Source organism: Phyllostomus hastatus, unplaced genomic scaffold (assembly GCF_019186645.2).
Source record: "Phyllostomus hastatus isolate PE091 unplaced genomic scaffold, TTU_PhHast_1.1 phas_contig_86, whole genome shotgun sequence".
NCBI lineage: Eukaryota > Metazoa > Chordata > Mammalia > Chiroptera > Phyllostomidae > Phyllostomus > Phyllostomus hastatus.
In genome coordinates, this window is record NW_025333977.1 from 43,582,034 (window position 1) to 43,593,984 (window position 11,951).

The following is an 11,951-nucleotide window of genomic DNA, read 5'->3' on the forward strand; positions in this document are numbered from 1 at the left end:
CAATACACTGAGCTAGGCCAGCCAGGGCTAACTTGATTTTTAAAATAAATAATGCTACCAAATAAACAACTTAAGCCATTATCTTCTTAAGAATTTTGGAAATGTGTCAAAAAGTAACCCACAATGAAAAATTACTAGAATGCCATAAAAGAAAACAATCTCAATAGAAAAAGAAAGATAAACTTGAGGTAAAAGGCAATTGTTTATAGTTTTTTCTTAGCAAAAAAAAAAATACTGCCAAGAAACATTTTAAGAATTAAAAAAATGTTAATGTAACTTAAAGACAACCTCTAAATGCATGTTTTCTTTTGGCAAACAATTTTCTGCTATGATGTTATTAATAAAGTACCAAAGTAGCCATTTGCTGATGGTTTATTTGAATTATTTTAAGAAATATATTCTGAAACTTTACTAAACTTTAAAGTCAACCAAAGAAGGTAAAGCTGAAATATCTAAAAATTCTCAATTTTGGAACACAATATGATATTTAGAATAGAAAAGTTAATAATAACCCAATAATAGACCTGAAGATTTAGCCCAACAGAGAAAAATACATAAATAAAAAGATTTTAAAAATTAGAAAATTTTCTTTTGTTATAGGGTTCTGTGACTACTGATTTTGCTGTCACTTATTGCTGCTAAGTTTAGCTATAGGTGGGACCTGACCATTGGTGCAACAATGATGGCACTCCTATGGTTACCCAGTAGAACTGGAGCTTATGGGGCAAGGCTGGCTGCTGTTAGCTTGATGTCAAAGATAACATTATCAGAGATGGACTGAAAGCTCAAATCTCCTTATCTTCTCACCAATTCTGATAAACACAGATAGCTGTATAGGTATTGAAAGAACACATTTTTCTTGAGTGAGAGAAATGTGTCGAGGTTACTTAGAACAAAAGTAAAAGTAGTTAATTCAAGAACGATCTCAAAAAGAATTTAGGAAGGAAGGAAAGAAAGGAGGGAGAAAGGGCACCAGTGTTATAAAATATTATGTATTATTACAATAAAAAATAGAGTTAAGTGCACAGTTGGGTTGGGTTTAGAGCTGAGACAGAATAAATTATGTGCATCTCTCAAGTTGTCTTGGTAACAGGACTTTCACCTGTTGTTAGTCCATTTTTATATTTTTACTAATAAAAATTTCACTTAGCATTTTCACCTTTTATACTTATAGGATGATTATTCCACGTAGAAAATAATTTTTAAGTGCTTGTCCTTTCAGCATCTTTTTTTAAGTCAATTATCTTGCAGAAATCACAAATCTCTAAGATAATGACTTCTTTTCTATAGAAAGGTCTATAAAACGAAAGTTAATTTTCTCATGTTGGAACAGAGTTATTAGCTATTAAAAATGCAAAGCTTTACCATTTTCTCTTTGTGCTGTACTGATTTTTTTTTCTCCACTCAGGGAAGTTCCAAGGTTTATCAGCTACATTACCACACTTTGGCTATTATTTACTTACACCTACAGAATGGAAGTCTCCCTGAGATCCTTAGGATCCCTCTTCCTTCTTTATTTTTTCATCCCAGATAGATCTGTGTGGCACCTAGATTGTTGGGGACCACCCTGCCTGGTGTCAGGAAACTGTAACCCCCCTGTGACTTAGGCTGAGTGAAAGACCTCCGGACCAGGAGCCACTAAGGAGACAAAACTTATTTCCCTGGCATGAACACTGCCTGTTCTAATGCCTGGCTTCCCTATTGCATGATTGGCAGTCAATGATGGGTAACAATTCTCTAGGAAAGAGAATGAACCTCAGACAGATGCGATCATGTGGGAATGCTCTAAGTGATGAGAGTCACGGGGCTGTGGAAATGACGGGGTGATTGACATCAACCCCTGCCCCCAGGCCTTTGCCAAAGCCTGGGTCCTTGAGAAATCCAAGTCTCCCAGCTGCCTTTGTCTCCTCTGCCTGACTCAGACCTGTGGGAATAACAGGGACGGTGCAGCCCAGACCAGAAATGGTGGAGCCCCAGAGTAATCAGGCCTGAGACATAGAATATGAAAGACTCTGTGAGATCTGCTTGCTGGAGGATGCTCTTTAATTAAAATATGAAGGCACAGGGAGAAAACAAAACTAAGTTTTTAAGTCCTGTAGTCTTTTAAATGGTAAAACCCCAAAAACTCTGACTTAGGTTCCCAGCGGGAGATCTACCAGCGCCTTTGAAAAGCTAACTACTTGTAATTTGCAAAGAGTATTGGTATTCAAGAATAAAAATCTTCTTGGGAATGGAGACAGGGTGCTCTCCCCTCTGGAGAGAGTGGCCATTCCGCTTTTACTTGTGATCAACTGCTTGTCTCTGTGTATGTCTTTCTTGTGTTTCAACGAGCCATCCGCAGTGTGCTGCGCTCACTGCCGGTTGGTGAGCATGCTTCACTAGATCCCTGCTCTGACTTTATTCTTCTCTAAGGAAAGTTGTTGGGAGAAACTGTGCTGTGAAAGTGAACTGACAACAGGCAACTCTATGACAAGGATACTGCAATCAGTGGAAAGGCTAGGATATGAAACAATGCCTAATCAATTTAGACCACAGATTAGTTTCCATGAAACATGGAAACATAAGTAAATTTAGATTTAGCTTAAGATTGAGTGGTGTAAGAAAATAGTTGGACAACTTGTTGATATCTGAAGGTGTTATAAGATTTAAAGGGTACATTTGAAGATGGGAGATTAGAAGAGCATGTCTGGTCTGATGCCAGAAATCCAGGGGAACATGAATGATTGATTAATCAGGACAAAGATGGTTGGAGGTAAGGTTTGAGCTAGGACAGGGCTAGAGCTAGAGAACAAGTAGCTCTGCCTTCATAAGACAGGAGGAAGACTCAACCAATGTTACATTTATTTATTATGAAGGAGGGAAGATGACAGATTAGGTTTGTACATCTAGTGGTTGATTTTTTTAAAATTTCCTATTTCTTTCTCTCTCTCTCTTTTTATTGTTGTTCAAGTATAGTTGTCTCCATTTCCCCTGCACACTCCCCAGTGCTCTTGCCATTCCCACTCCCACCCTTGATACTACTCCCTTTGGTTTTGTCCATGGGTCCTTTTTACATGTTCCTTGACAACCCTTCCCCTTTTCCTCCCCCTTCTCCCTTCTCTTCTTTCCTCTAGTTACTGTCAGTTTGTTCTTTATTTCAATGTCTCTGGTTATATTTTGCTTACTTGTTTGTTTTGTTGATTAGGTTCCACTTAAAGGTGAGATCATATGGTATGTGTCTTTCATGGCCTGGCTTATTTCACTTAGAATAATGTTCTCCAGATCCATCCATGCTGTCACAAAGGGCAGGGGCTCCTTCTTTCTTTATACTGAGTAGTGTTTGAAAGTTTTAAAATTTTCAGTTAGATGGTTTCTATCAAATTATTACTAAAATATTTAAAATGACACTTTTTTGATCACTGCTTTCTCTTTTGGCAGGGTTTAAATGAGGATATGGCAGTGATATTATTAACATCAGTAGTAATAGAAACAGTGGTGGAAATTGTAATGGAGATAGCACCCTGGTGGCAGTTAACAAAACAACAGCATCTAGTGAACATGGGCTCCTGGATCCTTTTGTAGGTACCCAAGTCCCCACAAGAGTAGACTTAGTGGCAACAGTGAACATGGGCTCCTGGTAGCACCTCCTTTTTTTTTTTCCTGGAATGAAACACTACCTAATTCTTGTTGTTTCTTCAACCATTTTAAACTGCCTATAAAAAAAGAAACAACACAGTTTTAAACCCAGTATTCATTTTAAATTTCCCTTTTGTTAGAAATAACTGGAAGTGTTTTGTTTTTCATAATTGGATTCTCACTTAACCACAAGTGTGTATCCTAGAGAGAAAACCTTATGTATGTGTACCTGAGGATAGGCACAAGAATGATCATAGCAGTTAACATTAGCAAAGACCTGAAAAGAGTTCAAATGCCTATCAACCAAGGTTTGATGAAAACTGTGAGGAACTTTATACAGGTATAAAAGTAAATGAATGCATTTCCATGCAGCAATATAAATGAATCAGCAACATGTTCTAAAACACTCATTATATATAATTCACATATAAAATTCAGTTTTAATGTGTACAATTCAGTGTTTTTAGTGTATTCTTAGAGTTGTACAGTCATAATTATATAAATTTAGATAATTTTATCACCCACAAAATAAATCCCATACTCTTTAGTAGTTACTCCTGGTTCCACAGCCCACGCCCCAGCCCTAGGCAACCACTAACCTGCCTTCTGTTGCTGTTTCTAACCTGCCTTCTGTTGCTGATTTTTTATGAATTGAAGCATACAATATGGTTGTGTATGTGTGTTTTTCTTCTTTCACTCAGCTTCATGTCTTCCAGATTCATCCATACTGTAGCATGTATCAGCACATAATTTTTGTATTGGTAAGTAATGTTCTACTGTGTGAATATGTGATAGACACATTTTGTCTATCCTCCATTGGTTGATTAGACATTTGGACTGTTTTTACTTTTTTGCTATAATCAATGATAATTTTCTGAACATTTGTATGTAAGTTTTAGTGTGAACACGTTTGAATTTTTCTTGAGTAGATATACCTATTAGTGAATGTGTGTGTATGTCACATTTGGTTACTTTAAATAATACTTTGTTAAACATGCAAGTGCAGGTATCTCTTCAAGATAGTGACCTTACTTCCTTGGAACTGAGAAGGGTTATTGCTAGATCATATGGCAGTTTCATGTTTTATTTTTTAAAACACCATATTGTTTTGCAGAGTAACTCTATCAATTTACATCTTCCAACAGTGAACAAAGGTTTCCTTTTCTTCACATTCTCATTAAATTTATCTTTTGATAAATAGCTGCCCTAACAGGTGTGAAATAATATTTTATTGTGGTTTCAAATTGCATGTTTTTGATGATTAGTGATGTTAAACATCTTTTTTATATATCAGTTGGCCACTTTTATATCTTATTTGAAAAAAGTATGTGAGTTCTTTATATATTTTGGATATTAATCTCCTTACCAGATATATATTTGAAATATTTTCTCCCATTTCATAAGTTCTCATTTCATTTGTTAAGTGTTTATTTTGCCATGCAGAAAATTTTCAATTCGATTTAGTCATATTTGTTCATTTGTGCTTTGTTTACTGTGCTTTGTATATTTTGGGGGGAAAGATTGAGTTTTTCTTCTTTAAACATTTTTTAAGTTTTTCAATTACCATTGACATACAATATTAATTAGTTTGGGGTATATAGCTCAGTCCTCAGACACCATATAACTTACTAGGTGATCATCCTGATAATTCTCACACCCATCTGACACCATACATATTTGTTAGAATGTTATCAGCTATGTCCCCCATGCGGTACCTTACATGCCCACAATCATTCTGCAGCCACCAGTTTGTACCTCTCAGTCCCTTCACCTCCCTCACCCACCCCCAAAACCCTCTATCCACCCCTCAACTGTCAAAATGTTTTCTGCATCCACAAATCTGCCTCTGTTCTGCTTGTTCATTTATTTCATCTTTTAAATTCAATTATTGATAGATAAGTATTTATTGACATTTTATTGTTCATATTTTTTTCTCCTTCTTAAAGAAGACCCTTTAACATTTCATGTAATATTGGTCTGGTGGTGATAAAATCATTTACCTTTTTCTTGTCTGAGAAGCTCTTTATCTGACCTCCAATTCTAAATGACAGCTTTGCTGGGTAGAGTAATTTTGGTTGTAGGTCCTTGCTTTTCATCGCTTTGAATATCTTTTGTCAATTCCTTCTGACCTGCAAATTTTCTGTTGAGAAATTAGCAGACATTCTATGGGAGCTCCTTTGTAGGTAACTAACTTCATTTCTCTGGCTGCTTTTAAAGTTCTCTCTTTTCATTCAACCTTTTGCATTGTAATCATGATGTGTCTTGGTGTGGGCCTTTTTGTGTTCATCATGTTTGGCACTCTCTGTGCTTCCTGGACTTATAATTCTATTTCTTTTTACCAGGTTAAGAAAGTTTTCTTTCATTATTTTTTAAATAGGTTTTCAATTTCTTGCTCTTTCTCTTCTTCTGGCACCCATATGATACAAAGGTTGGTACACCGGAAGTTGTTCAAGAGGCTCCTTGCACTATCCTCATTTTTTAAATTCTTTTTTCTCTTTGATGTTCTGATTGGATGTTTTTGCTTCCTTCTGTGTATTCCAATTTGCTGATTTGATCCTCTGCTTCATCTACTCTACTATTGAATCATTGTAATGTATTCTTCACTTCAGTTGGTGTTTCTTTTATTTCCTACTGGTTCTTTTTTATGGTTTCATGTCCTTTTTTTAATGCTGTTGAAGTTCTCCCTAAATTCATCTACTCTCCTTCAAAGTTCACTATGCTTCCTAATAACCAGTGTTTTGACCTCTGCATAAAATAGATTGCTTGTTTCCATTTGGTTTAGTTCTTTTTCTGGAGATTTGTTCTGTTCTTTCATGTGGGACATGTTTCTTTGTCTACTCATTTTGACAGACTTCCTATGCTCATTTCTATGTATTAGTTGATGTTGCTGTGCCTCCCAGGCTTGGTAGAGTGTCCTAATGTGGTAGGTATCCTGTAGTATCCAGTGGCACAACCTCCTTGCTCATCAAATCTATGTGTGCCCTCTTTCGTGGGATGTGTACACTATCCTGTTGTAGTAGAGCCTTGATTTCTGTTGGCACATCAGTGGGAAAGATTTATATCCAGGCTGGCTAACTGCAAGGACTGGCTGCAAACACAGAGGGGGAGCCACTGTAAGGAGTTCCACCTTATGGTGTATGATTACATCAGCAGGACTTTGGTGTCTGCTTAGTCTGCCACTTAAGTGCATCCCTTGCAGAGGAGGTTGGGTGGTGCTTCATTGTGGTCTGAAGCTGTCCACCAGGTGTGCTGTCTCTTGGGCCTCTTGGGAGGTGCAGGACAAGATCAACTGCTACCTGTATTATGCCTGACATGAGCTATACAACAATATGCAGATGGCTGCTAGTTGTGTTGGGCATGGAGGTTCCCAGGAGATCCCAAGCTATAAATGAATGCTGACTGCTCTTAGTACTGGACTGGGACCACTCAGCAACTGGTATAGAGCTCACTGTGGCTAGATACTGCTTGTTTATGAGATTTTAGGAGAGTCTTAAGCATAAGCCAAGGCAGGTCATTCTTATAGGGGGGAAAACACTGAAAATAGCTTCCATGGGCAGCAATTTGTGTGGGCCAGGGTCTCAGGGAATAACTAGGCTTTGGGAGAATAGTGATAGGCAGGCTGATGGACACTCAGATAAGGCACCCCACTGCTGGCTCTTTAAAAGAGAGGCCCAGAAAAGGAACAATTGCCCCTGTCAGTACTTTTGTCTGGAAAAAAGCTGGTCTTAATTTCTCACCCTGATGCCAGAAAGTCTAGTTCCTTCTTGGTCATCCCTTTTGCCTTTCCAGCTGTTGTTTCAGATCTGCTGGAGTTCAGAGGGAGTGAGCCCAAGTAAGTTCATATGGGGACATTTAAGAGGGATTGCCTGGGACTCCAGAAGGCCTACGTCACACTCTGTCACAGTCCCTGCTGATTTTTACAGCCATAAGTTGTGGACTTCTCTTCTTGGCTCTAGAATCCTGGACTGGGGAACCTGGTGTGGGGTTGGGACCCCTCACTCAACAGGGGGCACCCTTGTAGCTGAGATTTTTATCCACCACATGTTGGGTGTGAGACCAGGCCATTCTCCATCTCTGTCCCTCTTACCAGGCTCGATGTGACTTTTTCTTTATATCTCAGTTGTGGGATATTTGTTCAGGTAGATTTTAGGAGGTTCTGAATGATGGTTGTTCTGTAGTTTAGTTGTAATTTTGATGTGGCTATGGGAAGATGGGAGTCCCATATTTACCTACACTGCCATCTTGAGCAGATGCATTTAATTTCTGATGTTAGTCATTGGTATTTCTCTCTCTCTCTCTCTCATTAGCTTTACTAGTTATCAATTTTATTAAAATTTTTGAAGAACTAGCTTTTGGTTATGTTAGTTATCTCTGTTGGTTTTCTGTTTTCAATTTCATTAATCTGTGCTCTCATTTTTATTATTTTTTTTCTGGTTACTTTAGACTTACTTTGCCCTTTATTTTCTATGTACTAAGATAGAAGTATAGATGATTAATTGTAGGTCATTCTTTTATTCTCATATATGCATTCAATACTATAAATTTCCCTCTAAACACTTCTTTTGTTGCATCCCACAAAGTTTGTTAAATTGTGTCTTTACTTATTTCAAAATATGGTATAATTTTTCTGGAGTTTTGTTTTTGATCCGTAATTATTTAGAATTGTATTTTCTAATCTCTATTTGTAGTTTTTCCAAGTATATGTCTGTTACTGATTTTTACTTTAATTTCATTGTATTCTGAGAGCAGATATTACATGATTTCTATTCTTCTAAAAGTTATAATGTGTGTTTTATGGACCAAAACATGGTTTCTCTTGGTAAATGTTCCAAGTGAGCTTAAAAAGAATGTGTATTCTATTGTTGAATGAAGCAGTCTATAGATGTCAATTACCTCCAGTTGACTGATGTTGTTACTGAGTTCAACTATTCTTCATTTATTTTTTTTTTCTGCTGAATCTGCCTATTTCTGATAGAGGGTGTTCAAGTCTCCATATAATATCACACCTATTTCTCTTTGAAGTTTACTAGTTTTTGCCTCATGTATTTTGATGCTCTGATATTGGACATACACAAGTCAAAGATTATTGCTTCTTCCTGGAGAATTGACACATCTATCACTACATAATATCCTCTTTATTCCTGATAATTGTTTTTTGCTCTAAAATTTACTATGTCCAAAATTATTAATATTATAGCTCCTCATACCTATTTTTGATCTGTGTTGTTGTGGTATTTTCTCCATCCATTTACTTTTATTTTGTATATATTTTCATATACAAAGTGAGTTTCTTATAGACAATGTATAGTTACATCTTATTTTTTTATCTACTCTGACAATCTCTGTGTTTAAATTGATGCATTTACATAATTGTCAAATTTTGATACTGTTGAATTATGCTACATTTGTTACTCTTTTCAATTTGTTGTCCTTATTCCTTATTCCTGTATTTTTCTTTTCACTCCTTTTTTAAGTTTTTGTGGTTTTAATTGAGTGACTTACATTATTTTATCTTTTCATTTTTCTGAGCATACCAGTTATACTTTCTTCCTTTTAGTGGTTGCTCTAGAGTTTACAGGAAGCATTTAATCCAAGTTTACTTTCAAATAATACTACATTACTTCACATGTATTGCCAGTACCTTAAAATAAGAAATTAATCCTGACACTTCTCTATGTCCATTGTAACATTGCTGACATTTTTTTCACTTATACATATAAATACATCCTCAAATAAATGTTTGCTGTTATTATTTGAATGAATGGTTACCTGTTAGATCAACTAAAATAATAAAAAAAGTGTCTATTTTACGTTCACATTCTTTTTTCAGTGTTCTTCCTTTCTTTATGTAGATTCTAGTTTCTGACCTATATACTTTTTTCTTCTCTCTGAAGATCTTATTTTAACATTTTTGCTAATCCTCAATTACTATTATCATTTTTTTGTCTGAGAATGTCTATTTTGAAGGAATATTTTCAAGGTACAGATTTCTAGGTTGGTGTTTATTTATTTACATTTTCTTTTCACACTTAAATTTTAAATATTTTTCACTCCAATCTCTTTCGTATATGTTTTCTGAGAAGTGGGATGTAATTAAGATTTTTTCTCCTCTATACAGGTTTATTGTTTTTTCTGTCTTCTTTCTAGAATTTTTTGTCTATAGTTTGGAAATGATATGCCAATGTGTAATGCTTTTAAAAAAATTATCGTGCTGGTGTTCTTTGAGCTTTTTAGATTTGTAGTTTAGTTTACTAAATAAATTTTGAGAATTTTTAGTTGTTAGTATTTCAAATATTTTTGCTGCTTTCTTCTGTTTCTGATATTTACCTTATGTATACATTACATTTTCTGTAGTTGTCAAAGTCTTTGGATAGTTTTTTTTTTAGCTTTTTGTTTGTTTTTCAGTTTCAAAGTTTTTTATTGAGACATACTCATGCTTTGAGATTTATTCCTCTGTCATGTCTAGTTTATTATTTAGTCTATCAAAGCATTCTTCCTTTCTGTTAAAGTGTTTTTGATCTCTGAAATTTCTTTTTGGTTCTTTATAAGAATTTCCATCTCTCTGCTTTCATAGTAAGTCTGTTCTTGTATGCTATCTACCTTATCCATTAAAGCCTTTAATATATTAATCACAATTTAAAATAATTCTTGGTCTGAATTCTTGGTCTAATTCCAACAACTCTGCCCTGAGTCTGGTTCTTATTCTTGTTTTATCTTTCAAACTGTATTATTTTGCCTTTTAATATACCTTATAAAGCTCTTAATAGACAGAGATGCTGTATGAGGTAAAAGAAACTGCTATCAATAGACTTTTAGTAATGCTGTGGTAAATTGGGGGTGGGGAGGGCAAACATTCCATAGTTCTATTATTAAACCTCAGCCTTTTGGTGAATCAGTATGTCCCTGGGCTGTGAACTTCACATGCGTTTCTTCTCTTTTCTCCTCTATTCAGGTGTGAGAAGATAGCTAGAGTAGGCTTAAGGCAGATATCTCCCTTTTCTTAGGCCGGTTAGGCTTTGATAAAACCTCAGTAAGTTAATGTAAAGTCGGGCTTTGTTAAACACACACACACACACACACACACACACACACACACACACACACACACACACACAAAACAGGATGCTCCAGTGCATTTTAAAATAGTACCCTGATTGGTGTGCTCAGTGGGTTGGGCATTGTCTGACAAATCAAAAGGTTATCAGTTTGATTCCCAGTCAGGGCATGTGTGGGGGTTGTGGGCCAGGTCCCTGGTTGAGGATGTGTGAGAAGCATTATCTCTTGTATCCATGTCTCTCCCCCTTGCTCCCTCCCTTCCCCTCTCTTTAAAAACAAATAAATAAAATCTTTAAAAAAAATAGTACATTTTCCGCTTCTTCTGCTGGATACACGAAGGGATTATTTTTTTCTGATAATAAGTATGAGGACATGCTAGTGTTCCAGGAGGTAAAACTCAACAAAGTATGGGGACCCCCTAAAGATTGAATTCCCCTTCAGTTTTTATCTCTTCGAATTGTCTTTGACTGAGCTCTAGAAATTTATCAATTACAATTCAGGCTTCTCTACTCTAGCATGGTTCCCAAGGAGGTTTCAGCCAGAGGGTTTCCACTCTGGAAATTTACGATTCTCTGTATTTGTGTGTTGGACTCTCCAGTTTTGAGAACAGCTGTTTGTCCTGTTACCTGATTTTTCTGGTGGTTCCCTGGTGTTGATTTTTCAGTTTGTTCAGCTTTTTACTTGTTATTAGGATAGAGTGGTGATTTCCAAGCTTCTCATACACCAGACCAGAAAGTGGAAGTCCTCCAGAGACATCCCATACCCCAGGGTTACTTTGAAGTTTTAAGCCAGCCTGTTGTTTGCTCTAATTGGTATTGTCATTGTAAGCCTCTGTGATGGCAAACAGTGGCTACTAATGTTTTGGGCAAATGCCTGGGGTATAGATGGAATGTTTTTCACTGGATATGCTCTAAATAAAAAGAAACAGACATGTTTTGTGAATGAGCTGCCAGAAGAGTATCATAATGGCAATTCCCCATCTAGTGTCTACCAGGCTGCTTTCTGCAGAGCTAACAGTTCTAAGGCTTTATTCAAGGCTGCTGAAGAGCGGGGGATGGGGACAAGACAGGCAAAAATGCCACGGAGCTCATTATTTTTTTACTAATATTTAACTCCTTTTCTTGAATAAACACTCAGTGAACTGTTGCAAACCTCTTTTTTTTGGTTAACTCAGATTTCTAAAAATATTGATTTTGAAAAAATCAGTGGATTTTCTTTGTTTTTATGAAGGAGAAGATTTTCAAAGGTCTTTATTTATTTATTTTGCAATTAGAGGGTGC